The 12826-nt window shown below is 41.7% G+C and overlaps 1 non-coding gene across 1 annotated transcript; it reads left to right on the top strand.

Annotated features, from left to right (window-relative positions):
• The first annotated feature begins 11943 nt into the window (after nucleotides 1-11943).
• LOC112746467 (small nucleolar RNA R71) lies at nucleotides 11944-12047 on the top strand. Its single transcript, XR_003174349.1, has one exon. It is a non-coding gene; the product is annotated as a small nucleolar RNA R71 (small nucleolar RNA).
• The last annotated feature ends 779 nt before the right edge of the window (nucleotides 12048-12826 follow it).

Genomic DNA, 12826 nt, shown 5'->3' with positions numbered 1-12826 from the left:
AAGCTCCACATAACCATATGGTGATACACTTGTAATCACATATGGTCCCCTCTACCGGGACTTCAGTTTCCCAGGGAATAGCCTGAGCCTAGAGTTAAACAACAGAACCTTTTGTCCTGGTTCAAAGATTCTAGATGACAGCTTCCTGTCATGCCATTTTTTTTATTTTTCTTTATAAAGCTTGGCATTTTCGAAAGCAGTGCATCTGAATTCCTCTAGTTCATTTAACTGGAGCAATCTTTTTTCTCCAGCTAATTTGGCATCAATGTTTAGGAATCTGGTTGCCCAGTAGGCTTTATGTTCCAGTTCCACGGGCAGGTGACATGCCTTACCATACACAAGTTGGTATGGAGAGGTCCCTATAGGAGTCTTGAATGCTGTTCTGTATGCCCACAGAGCATCATCCAAGCTTCTTGCCCAATCCTTTCTACGGGTACTTACAGTCCGTTCTAGGATTCTTTTTAGCTCTCTGTTAGAGACTTCATCTTGTCCATTAGTCTGTGGATGATATGGAGTCGCCACCTTGTGGCAAATCCCATACCGGACCATGGCAGAGTAAAGCTGTTTGTTGCAGAAGTGAGTGCCCCCATCACTGATTAGTACTCTAGGGACCCCAAACCTACTGAAGATATATTTCTGGAGGAACTTCAGCACTGTTTTAGTATCATTGGTGGGTGTGGCAACGGCCTCTACCCATTTTGATATGTAGTCAACGGCCACCAGAATATAAGTGTTTGAGTATGATGGTGGAAAAGGTCCCATGAAGTCAATTCCCCATACGTCAAACAACTCAATCTCCAAGATTCCTTGTTGAGGCATGGCGTAACCATGAGGCAGATTACCAGCTCTTTGGCAACTGTCACAATTACGTACGAACTCTCGGGAATCGTTATAGAGTGTGGGCCAATAGAAGCCACATTGGAGGACCTTGGTGGCTGTTCGCTCACCTCCGAAATGGCCTCCATATTGTGATCCATGGCAATGCCATAGGATCCTCTGTGCTTCTTCTCTAGGCACACATCTCCGGATTATTCTGTCTGCACATCTCTTAAAGAGACAGGGTTCATCCCACAAGTAGTACTTTACATCAGTAACTAATTTTTTCTTTTGTTGCCTGTTGTACTCTTTGGGTATGAACCTTGCAGCTTTATAGTTTGCAATGTCTGCAAACCATGGTGTTTCCCGAATGGCAAATAAATGCTCATCCGGAAAAGTCTCAGAGATCTCAGGAGAGGGGAGGGACGTCCCTTCTACTGGCTCTATCCGGGACAGATGATCAGCCACTTGGTTCTCTGTCCCTTTTCTGTCTCTTATTTCTATATCAAACTCTTGCAGAAGCAACACCCATCTTATGAGCATGGGTTTTGAGTCCTGCTTTGTGAGTAGATATTTGAGAGCAGCATGGTCAGTATACACAATCATCTTTGATCCTACCAAGTATGATCTAAACTTGTCAATGGCATAAACCACTGCAAGTAATTCTTTTTCTATGGTTGTGTAATTCTTCTGGGCATCATTTAAAACGCGGCTAGCATAATAAATGACGTGCAGAAGCTTGTCATGCCTCTGCCCTAGCACTGCACCAATGGCGTGATCACTGGCATCAAACATTAGCTCAAATGGTAATGTCCAGTCTGGTGCAGAAATAACTGGTGCTGTGACCAGCTTGGCTTTCAGCGTTTCAAACGCCTGCAGACACTCTGTGTCAAACACAAATGGCGTGTCAGCAACTAGCAGATTGCTCAGAGGTTTTGCAATTTTTGAAAAATCCTTTATAAACCTCCTATAGAATCCTGCATGCCCCATAAAGCTTCTGATTACCTTGACATTGGCAGGGGGTGGTAATTTTTCAATTACCTCTATTTTTGCTTGATCCACCTCTATTCCCTTGTTTGAAATCTTTTGCCCAAGGACAATCCCTTCAGTCACCATAAAGTGATATTTTTCCCAGTTTAAAACCAGGTTGGTCTCTTGGCATCTTTTCAGAACTAGTTTCAGGTGATCAAGACAGGAGCTGAATGAGTCTCCATATACTGAGAAGTCATCCATGAAGACTTCCAGAAATTTTTCTACCATATCAGAGAAAATAGAGAGCATGCATCTCTGGAAGGTTGCAAGCGCATTACACAGCCCAAATGGCATCCTTCTATAAGCAAACACTCCAGATGGACATGTGAATGCTGTTTTCTCTTGATCCTGGGGATCTACTGCAATCTGGTTATAGCCTGAGTAGCCATCCAAAAAGCAGTAATAATCATGACCTGCCAGTCTTTCTAGCATCTGGTCTATGAATGGTAAAGGAAAATGATCCTTTCTGGTGGCTGTGTTGAGCCTTCTGTAGTCAATACACATGCGCCACCCTGTAACTGTTCTTGTAGGAACCAGTTCATTCTTTTCATTATGAACCACTGTCATGCCTCCCTTTTTGGGGACAACTTGGACAGGGCTCACCCAGGGACTGTCAGAAATAGGATAAATAATCCCAGCTTCCAGTAATTTGGTGACCTCTTTCTGCACCACTTCCTTCATGGCTGGATTTAGCCGCCTCTGTGGTTGAACCACTGGTTTAGCATTTTCCTCTAATAAGATTTTGTGCATGCATCTGGCTGGGCTTATGCCCTTAAGGTCACCTATGGACCACCCAAGAGCTGTCTTGTGTGTCCTTAGCACTTGAATAAGTGCTTCCTCTTCCTGTGGATTTAAAGCAGAGCTTATGATCACTGGAAAAGTGTCACCTTCTCCCAGAAATGCATATTTCAGGGATGGTGATAATGGTTTGAGCTCGGGTTTAGGAGGTTTTTCCACTTCCAGAGGAAATTTCAGAGGCTCTTTCATTTCCTCTGAATCCTCCAAATCAGGCTGAACATCTTTAAAGATGTCTTCCAACTCTGATTCGAGACTCTCAGCCATGTTGATCTCTTCTACCAAAGAGTCAATAAGATCAACTTTCATTCAGTATTTGGATGTGTATGGATGCTGCATGGCTTTGACAGCATTCAACTTAAACTCATCCTCATTAACTCTCAGGGTTATTTCCCCCTGTTGGACATCAATGAGAGTTCGTCCAGTTACTAGGAAAGGTCTTCCTAGAATGAGAGTAGCACTCTTGTGCTCCTCCATTTCCAGCACTACAAAGTCAGTGGGAAAGGCGAATGGCCCAACTCTGACAATCATGTCTTCAATCACGCCTGATGGATATTTAATGGAGCCATCAGCAAGTTGAAGACATATCCGGGTTGGTTTAACTTCTTCAGTTAAACCAAGCTTTGATGCGTGGAAAACTTGTCTCTCAACAAATCTCCCTTCGGCAAGTGTACCGAAGTTGTCGTCAAGTAAAAACTCACAATAGAGTGAGGTCGAATCCCACAGGGATTGATTGATCAAGCAACTTTAATTAGAAGAATGTTCTAGTTGAGCGAATCCAGAATTTGGGTTGAGAGTTGCAGAAAATAAAATGGCGAGAATGTAAATAACAGAAAAGTAAATGCTAGAATTAAAGAACTGGAAGTAAATGACTGAAAATAAATTGCAGAATTGTAAATGGGAATGGGGGATTTGCTCATAAAAGTAAATCGCAGAAATTAAAGAGAATGGGTATGATTAGAGATGGGGAATTCATTGGGCTTAGGAGATGTTGCAATTCTCCGGATCAAGTTCATTTTCATCTCTTCCTCAATCAATGCACTCATTGATCTCCTTGGCAATCTTAAGTGATTGAATTGCAATTCCTTGCAATTCAATCTCTCAAATCTTGATCAATAGCCAATTCCTTGGTCAATTGCTCATGAGAAGAGATGAAGTATGGTCACTGATTATACCACATGCATTTCCCAAACCAAGTATTGAGAGGGTTATAGTCACCTACCCATCCAAACCCAATTTGGTCCAGCATGAGAAAGCATTTCTAGCTTGATCTCTTCATTCCTCTTCCAAGGTTCAAAAGAGATCCAAGTTTGAATAGCTTCTCTTCCAAGATAACTACTCAATTGGATGAAGATCGAAAGCTTTCAAGTAAAATCAAGAGGAAAGATAGAAGAAGAACATGAAAATTAGTATTGATCCATCAAATTACAACAGAGCTCCCTAACCCAATGAAAGGGGTTTAGTTGTTCATAGCTCTTGAAAATGAAAACAAAGATGGAGAATACATCATAAAACTAGAAATTGCAAAGAAAGTAAATACAGAGAGTAATTCTTCAGCCTCCCGAACTCCTTTACAATTCAAAGTTACTCCTATATATACTACTCTTCTCAGCTTCTAGTTTACTCTTCAAGTCTTGGGCCTTTGGATCTTGAGTTTGAAGCAGTTCTTTTCTTCATTTGGGCTTGGCTTTACTTGCAGAGAGAAAGTGCTAAGTGGGCAGAGACTTCAGCTCAGGACGTTAGGGGTGTTAATATTTAGTGAGAATATAAGTTCGAGAACGTTAGTGACACTTAACATTGTCACTAACATTCCAATGCACCCCTTTGCCTTACGTTAAAACCCACGTTAACTAGGTTAACGTGGCTTTTAACGTTGCCTTGTTAGTCCTTCGAGAACGTTAGTGACACTCAACATTGTCACTAACGTTCCAGTGTGCCCCTTCTTGTTTCACGTTAAAGCCCACGTTAACTAGGTTAACGTGGCTACTAACGTGGTCCTTGCCAACCTTCGAGAATGTTAGTGACACTCAACATTGTCACTAACGTTCCAATGTGCCCCTGGGTCTCACGTTAGAGTCCACGTTAACTAGGTTAACGTGGCTTCTAACGTGGCCATCTTTTAGCCATCCCAACGTTAGTGACAATGTTGAGTGTCACTAACGTTGGCTCATCTTTCATTTCTCATCGTTAGCTTCCACGTTAACCAAGTTAACGTGGAGGTTAACGTGACTCTTGGGGGTTGTGTGGTTGCTTCAACGTTAGTGACAATGTTGAGTGTCACTAACGTTGTCGACAACTCTTCATCCTCTACGTTAATTCCCACGTTAACCAAGTTAACGTGGGAGTTAACGTGGTACTTAGCACCATAGGCCAACGTTAGTGACAATGTTGAGTGTCACTAACGTTGGCTTCTCTCCCTCCCCCTTAACATTAGAGGCCACGTTAACTAGGTTAACGTGGCCACTTATGAGTGATTGCCAACGTTAGTGACAATGTTGAGTGTCACTAACGTTGGCTCAACTTCTCTTCTCCACGTTAGAGTTCACGTTAACTTGGTTAACGTGACTCTCTAACGTGGGCATTGATGGCTTTCTTTGAGAGTGTTATTGGCAATCACTTTTCTCATTAATCCTTGTAAGTTACCTCCCCTTTCTTGCTCCTTTTTGGTCCTGAAATCAAGCAACAAAGTGCATCAAAGCTCCAGTCCAAGTCATGAGTAATGCAACATAATATTTGTCACTAAACTTATGCAAAATCCTCATAAAATCATGTAAAATGCACAATGTGTGCTTGAGTCAAGGCATAAGTGAATATTTACCCAAAACTAGCTTATTTCCTAAAGAAATGCATGAAACTAACCTAAAAACAGTAAAGAAAAGGTCAGTGAAACTGGCCAAGATGCCCTGGCATCACAACACCAAACTTAAAGCTTGCTTGTCCCTAAGCAAGTACTAGAACAAGAGAATGATGAATGGAATATCCAGAGGAATGAGTCATTCTTGTGGAAGTCATATTACTGATTTTATGGTGGTTTCATGCATAGCAACTTAGGTTCATTCCATTACTGGCTTTCAGACCTTTATCATGTCCCTAAACACTTACTTTGTTTATATCTCATGAGACTTTTATTCATTGATCCTTTTATTGTTGTTTCAAGGGTTATTTGTGTTATTTAGGCTAAATGCTCTGTAAGGGGGCAACTCTTTAAGATAAACTTTCAGCCAACACTCCCGAACCAGTTGGTACAAGGTGCTAGGTGTTGAAGCACCCTTAAGGACTTACTCCCTCAAGTCTCTTCCCCATACATACACACCACAGGCATATAATTTATTTGTTTTCTTTTCTTGAGACCTTGGTGTCCAGCACCTCTTTGGGTTACTAAATGCTCTGTAGTGAGGGTTACTCTTGATAGTGGATTTTCAGCTGATAATCCTGGGTTAGTTAACCCAAGTTACCAAGTGATAAAGCACCCCTAAGAGCTTATTCATCCAAGTAGATCCCTCACACAGGGGCACCACAGACACTTGCCTCAAGCTTAAAACCATTGATGCCTATCCTTATTGCTTACTCTTTTTCTTTTGTTTTTCACTTCCATTGTTCTTTCCCTTTTCTCTTCTTAGGATCTTGTTATTAACTTAGTCTCATGAGTGTATCCAAAGCAAAGTATTCAGGATAGATAGTTGTCCTCCTAACCTTGTGGTTGAACCAACTTAGCTAACTTATGACTACCCCAAGGATTCATGAATGCACTTCCACAATATGAACTCTACCCTGGTCTTTTGAAAACAATAAACATTCTCTTCTTTATTTGATAAAAAGGGACAAACTTACAAGTAGATAAGGGAATGATGCAGTGACATAAAGACCAGTGCACATAGACTCTCTTCCATACCAAAAACTAAAAATAACATGATTTGAAAAAGGTTTAAACATAACATGGAAGCAAGTTCTATTTCATACAAGATCTTCCTTATTTAAAACACAGAGAAAGATGGAACAAAGAAGGAACTCCACCACCTTTTACTGTTGTGGGTGTCCACGCTCTTTTCCTTGCTTGTCCTCCTTGTTTTTGTTGCCTCGCTTCTTTGGGTGAAAGTGCACCATTTCCTTATAAGATTCCTACAAGGTCACTAGAAGTTGCTTGTTCCCAAAGCACTTGAGACATAGTTAGCTTATATGTATGCTTGTGCCTCTTGAACTCAGTTTGGTGTGTGAACACCAAACTTAGTTCTTTGCCCAGTACACAATATTGCATATATGCAGAGACCCTCATATCTTATTATCAACAAAGCAATGATCACCTATAGTCTAACTATAGCTAAGTGGTTTTTCTTGGTTGGATGGAGCTAGCAATGTTCTTTTGGGAATGGGATGTAATTCTAACCAATGTCCTTTAGTGGAACACCAAACTTAGAATTACACCATCACTCTTGGATTGTTCTGGTGTGGAACACCAAACTTAGCTCCTTTCAATACAGGGGAAACCACTTGTGACTTTTATTGAAATAAGGATGAAATTGAAACTACCTGAGGTTGGGTTGCCTCCCAACAGAGCGCTCTTTTATCGTCGCTAGCTCGAAGAGTTCTTAATTATTTGAGATGGTACTTTACTCTGGGGTCTTCCCCCATGTTGCCCAGATAATGCTTGAGCCTTTGTCCATTCACTGTAAAAGTCCTCTTTGAGCCTTCATCCATGATTTCGATGTGGCCATATGGTGACACTTTTGTAACCAAGAAAGGTCCGGACCACCTTGACTTGAGTTTCCCTGGGAACAGCCTTAATTTAGAATTGTAGAGGAGTACTTGCTGCCCTTTTTCGAAACTCCTGGGTGCCAAGTGCATGTCATGTTTTCTTTTTGCCTTCTCTTTATACATCTTAGTGTTTTCATAGGCTTGTGACCTGAATTCCTCCATCTCTTGCAGCTACAAGATTCTTTTTGCACCAGCAGCAATGCTGTCAAAATTTAGTATCTTGATAGCCCAAAGAGCTTTATGTTCCAGCTCCAGTGGTAAATGACAAGCTTTCCCATAGACTAATTGATATGGAGACATTCCATGTGGGGTTTTGAATGCTGTTCTGTATGCCCACAGAGCATCATCTAACTTTTTCGACCAATCCTTTCTAGATGCGCCCACAGTCTTTTCCAGGATCCTCTTAAGCTCTCTGTTGGATATCTCAGTTTGCCCACTTGTTTGAGGATGGTAAGGTGTGGCTACTTTGTGTTTTACCCCATATCGTAAGAGGAGAGCTTCTAGTGGTTTGTTACAAAGTGGCTCCCTCCATCACTGATGAGGGCTCTTGGGACTCCAAACCGGCTGAAGATATTCTTCCTGAGGAAGTTCATGACTACCTTGTTATCATTAGTTGGGGTTGCAATAGCCTCTACCCACTTGGAAACATAATCTACTGCTACCAAGATGTAATTGTTTGCATATGAGGTTGGGAATGGTCCCATGAAATCAATTCCCCACACATCAAACAGTTCAAGTTCCAAGATGAAATTTTGTGGCATGGCGTTTCTTTTGGGCAGGTTTCCAAATCTTTGGCATTCATTGCAACTTTTTACTAGCTCTTTGGCATCCTTGAAAAGAGTGGGCCAAAAGAATCTGCTTTGTAACACCTTTGCTGCAGTTCTGTCCCCTCCAAAGTGCCCGCCATAGCATGAACCGTGACAGTTCCACAGGACTTCTCTCCCTTCCTCTTCCGAGACACATCTTCTAAGAATTCCATCTGAACATTTCTTGAAGAGATATGGCTCGTCCCAGACAAAGTATTTTGCATCATTCATGAGCTTCCTCTTTTGATGCTTATTGATCCCTGGGGGTAATGCTCTAGTTGCCTTGAAATTTGCAATATCTGCGAACCATGGTGCTTTATGAACCGTCATCAACTGCTCATCAGGAAAGAGCTCGTTAACACTTGTATCATTTTCTCCACCTTGATCATGAGGGATTCTAGATAAGTGATCTGCCACCTTGTTCTCCACTCCCTTCTTGTCTCTGATTTCAATATCGAATTCCTGCAACAGTAAGATCCACCTTATTAGTCTTGGATTCGATTCTTGCTTGGCAAACAAATATTTAAGTGTTGTGTGATCTGTAAAAACAATCACTTTAGCACCAATGAGGTATGATCTAAATTTGTCAAATGCAAAAACTATTGCTAGCAATTCCTTTTCAGTAGTGGTATAATTTCTTTGAGTTTCATTAAGGACTTTGCTAGCATAGTATATCACACGAACTAGGTTATCTTTCCTTTGTCCTAACACTGCCCCAACTGCAAAATCAGATGCATCGCACATCAATTCAAATGGTAAATTCCAATCAGGTGGGGAAATGATAGGAGCAGAGGATAACCTCTTTTTCAAATGTGTAAATGCTAGCATGCAGGTTTCATCAAAGATGAATGGTGTATCAGACACAAGGAGATTGCTTAAGGGCTTGGCTATCTTTGAAAAATATTTAATAAATCTTCTGTAAAAACCAGCATGCCCTAAAAAACTTCTAATTGCCTTGACATCACTGGGTGGGGGTAGTTTTTCAATAAGTTCCACTTTAGCTCTATCAACCTCAATGCCTTGGCGAGAGACTTTGTGACCAAGGACTATTCCCCCTGTCACCATGAAGTGGCATTTTTCCCAGTTCAAGACTAAATTGGTCTCTTGGCACCTTTTCAATACCAAGGCGAGGTGATGTAGGCAACTAGGAAAAGAATCTCCGAATACCGAGAAATCATCCATAAAAACTTCAATGAATTTTTCTATCATATCTGAAAAGATAGAAAGCATGCAACGTTGGAAGGTTGCAGGGGCATTACACAACCCAAATGGCATGCGCCTATAGGCAAACACTCCATACGGACAGGTAAATGAAGTTTTCTCTTGGTCTCTTAGATCAACCACTATTTGGTTGTATCCTGAATAACCGTCGAGAAAACAATAATAAGCGTGCCCTGCAAGTCTTTCCAACATCTGATCCATGAATGGAAGGGGAAAATGGTCCTTTCGTGTAGCCTCATTGAGCTTCCTGTAGTCTATGCACATCCGCCATCCTGTGACGGTCCTTGTAGGTATGAGCTCGTTCTTCTCATTGGTAACCACAGTGATCCCTCCCTTCTTCGGTACGACATGTATGGGGCTAACCCAAGGGCTGTCCGAAATTGGGTATATGACTCCTCCTTGCCAAAGCTTCATAACCTCTTTCTGCACCACTTCCTTCATGATTGAGTTCAGCCTTCTTTGGGATTGAATGGATGGCTTGGCGTCATCTTCCAACAGTATTTTATGCATGCATATGGCTGAACAGATTCCCTTCAAGTCAGCAAGGGTCCATCCAATGGCATCCTTATGCTCCCGCAGCACCTTGAGTAGCTCGTCCTCTTGATCTTGACTGAGGGGTGAATTTATGATCACTGGGTAGTTTTCATTTTTTCCTAGATATGCATATTTGAGAGTGGGTGGCAGTGCTTTGAGTTCAAGTTTGGGTGCTTCTGATTTTTCGCTCCCTTCCTTTGGTGCATCTGGTATATGTGTTTCTGTTGTAGCTACCTCTTCACTTGATTCAGATTCTTCCTCCACCAATCTCTCGTTCTCTTCAGGTTCATCTTCTTCAAAATTCTCCTGCACTTCATCCTCAAGTGCATCTAACCTCATGCATTCCCCCAATTGTTCCGGTGGATAACTCATGGCCTTGAACACATTAAATGTCATCTTTTTATTGTGTAATCTAAGGGTGAGGTCACCCTTTTGAACATCAATGACAGCTCCAGTAGTAGCCAAGAATGGCCTTCCCAAAATGATGGAGGTTTTGGCGTCTTCCTGCATGTCCAGCACCACAAAATCTGCTGGGAATATGAAATCTCCTACTTTTACTAGCAAATCCTCCACTATCCCATGAGGGAATTTGAACGATCGGTCTGCCAGTTGTAGAGCCATTTTTGTTGGTTTAGCCTCCTCAATTTTCATCTTTCTCATCATAACTACTGACATCAAATTGATGCTGGCCCCTAAGTCACAAAGAGCCTTTTCTACTGTGATTTCTCCTATAATGCAAGGGATCTAAAAACTCCCAGGATCCTTCAGTTTCTGAGGTAGTTTATGCTGAATGATAGCACTGTACTCTTCAGTTAGTATCACAGTCTCATTATTCTTCCAGCTTCTTCTCTTAGTCATTATCTCCTTCAAAAACTTGGCATAAAGTGGAATTTGTTCTATGGCTTCAGCAAATGGTATGTTGATTTGTAGCTTCTTGAAGATTTTCAAAAATCTCAAGAACTGGTTGTCATCTTCTTTTTTCTTCAATAGCTGGGGGTATGGAGCTCTTGAGATGTTGAGTTGGGGTATCCTTTTCTCTTTCTGCAAACTTGGCGTGGGGGGTTGCATTCCATCTTGCTCCTCTTCCTTTTCAATTGAGCTTTCTTCTAGTGATTTTTGGGGATGTTCCTTCAGTTCCTTTCCACTCCTAAGTGTGATAGCTTGACACTCCTCCCTTTTGCTTGAATGGGTATCATAGCAAAAATTATGGTTCAGAAGCTGCTTAAAAAGATAGCTGATTTGTGTCTCCAGTTTTGTGATGGCAGCATTTTGATTCTGCATGTTTGACTGCACTTCCTCTCTGAATGCTTTACTGTCTTGAATGTCTCTGCATATTCCTTCAATGAATGTTTCAATCTTAGAGAGCTTGTCATCAATTGATGAGTGGTTCGGAGCAGATGTGCTGTTTTGGTTTTGATAAGTATGTGGAGAAGTGTCGTTGTGGGGGTGTTGAGATGTCCTCTGGGTGAATTGTTGGTGAGCTGCATTGTTGTTAGAGTTGTAACGTCTCTGGTCTTGGTTTTGATCTTGCTCACTTCCCCACCCAAAGTTCGGGTGATTTCTCCATCCAGGGTTGTAAGTCTTGGAGTATAGATCATAGTTTTTCCTTGGTGAATTCCCAATGTAGTTGGCTTGCTCCTGACTCTCTTCTGCTTCTTGGTTTACTCCTTCTTGTGTTGTTGATAAAGTGGAGATTGCTGCTACTTGGTTCATCTCCATCTTCTTGGTGAGGTCAGCCAGCTGCCGAGTAATGAGCTTGTTTTGGGCCAACAGAGCATCTACATTGTTTAGCTCCATCACTCCTCTTGTGTTCCCTCTTTCGGAATCATAGAAGTAGTCGTTTTCTACTACTGTTTCAATAACATCTATAGCTTCCTCAATGGTCTTCTTCTTGTTCAAAGACCATCCAGATGAATGATCTACTACCTTCTTTGACTCATAAGAGAGCCCTTCATAGAAAATGTGCAGCTGGACCCATTCGTTGAACATGTCAGGTGGACACCTCCTAGTTAAGTCTTTGAACCTCTCCCATGCTTCATACAGAGTCTCACCATCCTGTTGCCTGAAGGTTTGAACCTCAGCTCTCAGCCTATTGATTCGTTGAGGAGGATAGAATCTTGCTAAGAATTTGTTCATCACATCCTCCCAAGTTGTCAAGCTCTCCCTTGGGAAGGATTCTAGCCACTTGGCTGCCTTGTCTCTGAGTGAGAAGGGAAATAAGAGCAATCTATAGGCGTCAGGATGAACACCATTAGATTTTACTGTGTCATATATTCTCAGGAAGGTGGTCAAATATTGGTTGGGATCTTCTTGAACACCTCCTCCAAACGAACAGTTGTTCTGAACAAGGGTGATGAGCTGTGGTTTAAGTTCAAAGTTGTTGGCATGGATTGTTGGCTTTTGGATGCTACTTCCACAATTGCCTGGGTTTGGATTAATGTAAGAGCCCAAAACTCTTCTATCCTCCCCAGCATGATTTGCTCCACCTCCTTTGCCATGGTTGTAAGTCTCTTCTTCATGATGATTTTCCATGTTTTCTTGCATGTTTGGTTCAAAGTATTCCTCAAACTGTTCCTCCTCTTCTTCAGCACCAACTACTCGTTTTCCTCTTGCCTCCCTCCTTAGTCTAAGGAAGGTTCTCTCTGGTTCAGAATCAAAGGAAGTTGAAGCCCCGCTTCTTCTCCCTGTCATACAACCAACAAGTACAAGCAGAGAAGATAGGTACAGACAGTATTTATGTCAGAATTGATGTTAGTTGTGGGTGATGCAATATATCAAACAGTTAGTGGGTTAGCAAACAGAATTGAAAATAACAAAGAAAAACAAAAGAGTAGATGGAGAAGGGAAGAAGTTTTACTAAAAGAAAAAGC

Source organism: Arachis hypogaea, chromosome 14 (assembly GCF_003086295.3).
Source record: "Arachis hypogaea cultivar Tifrunner chromosome 14, arahy.Tifrunner.gnm2.J5K5, whole genome shotgun sequence".
Lineage (NCBI taxonomy): Eukaryota > Viridiplantae > Streptophyta > Magnoliopsida > Fabales > Fabaceae > Arachis > Arachis hypogaea.
Note: the sequence above shows the minus strand (reverse complement) of the source record. Positions and strands in the feature narration are given on the sequence as shown.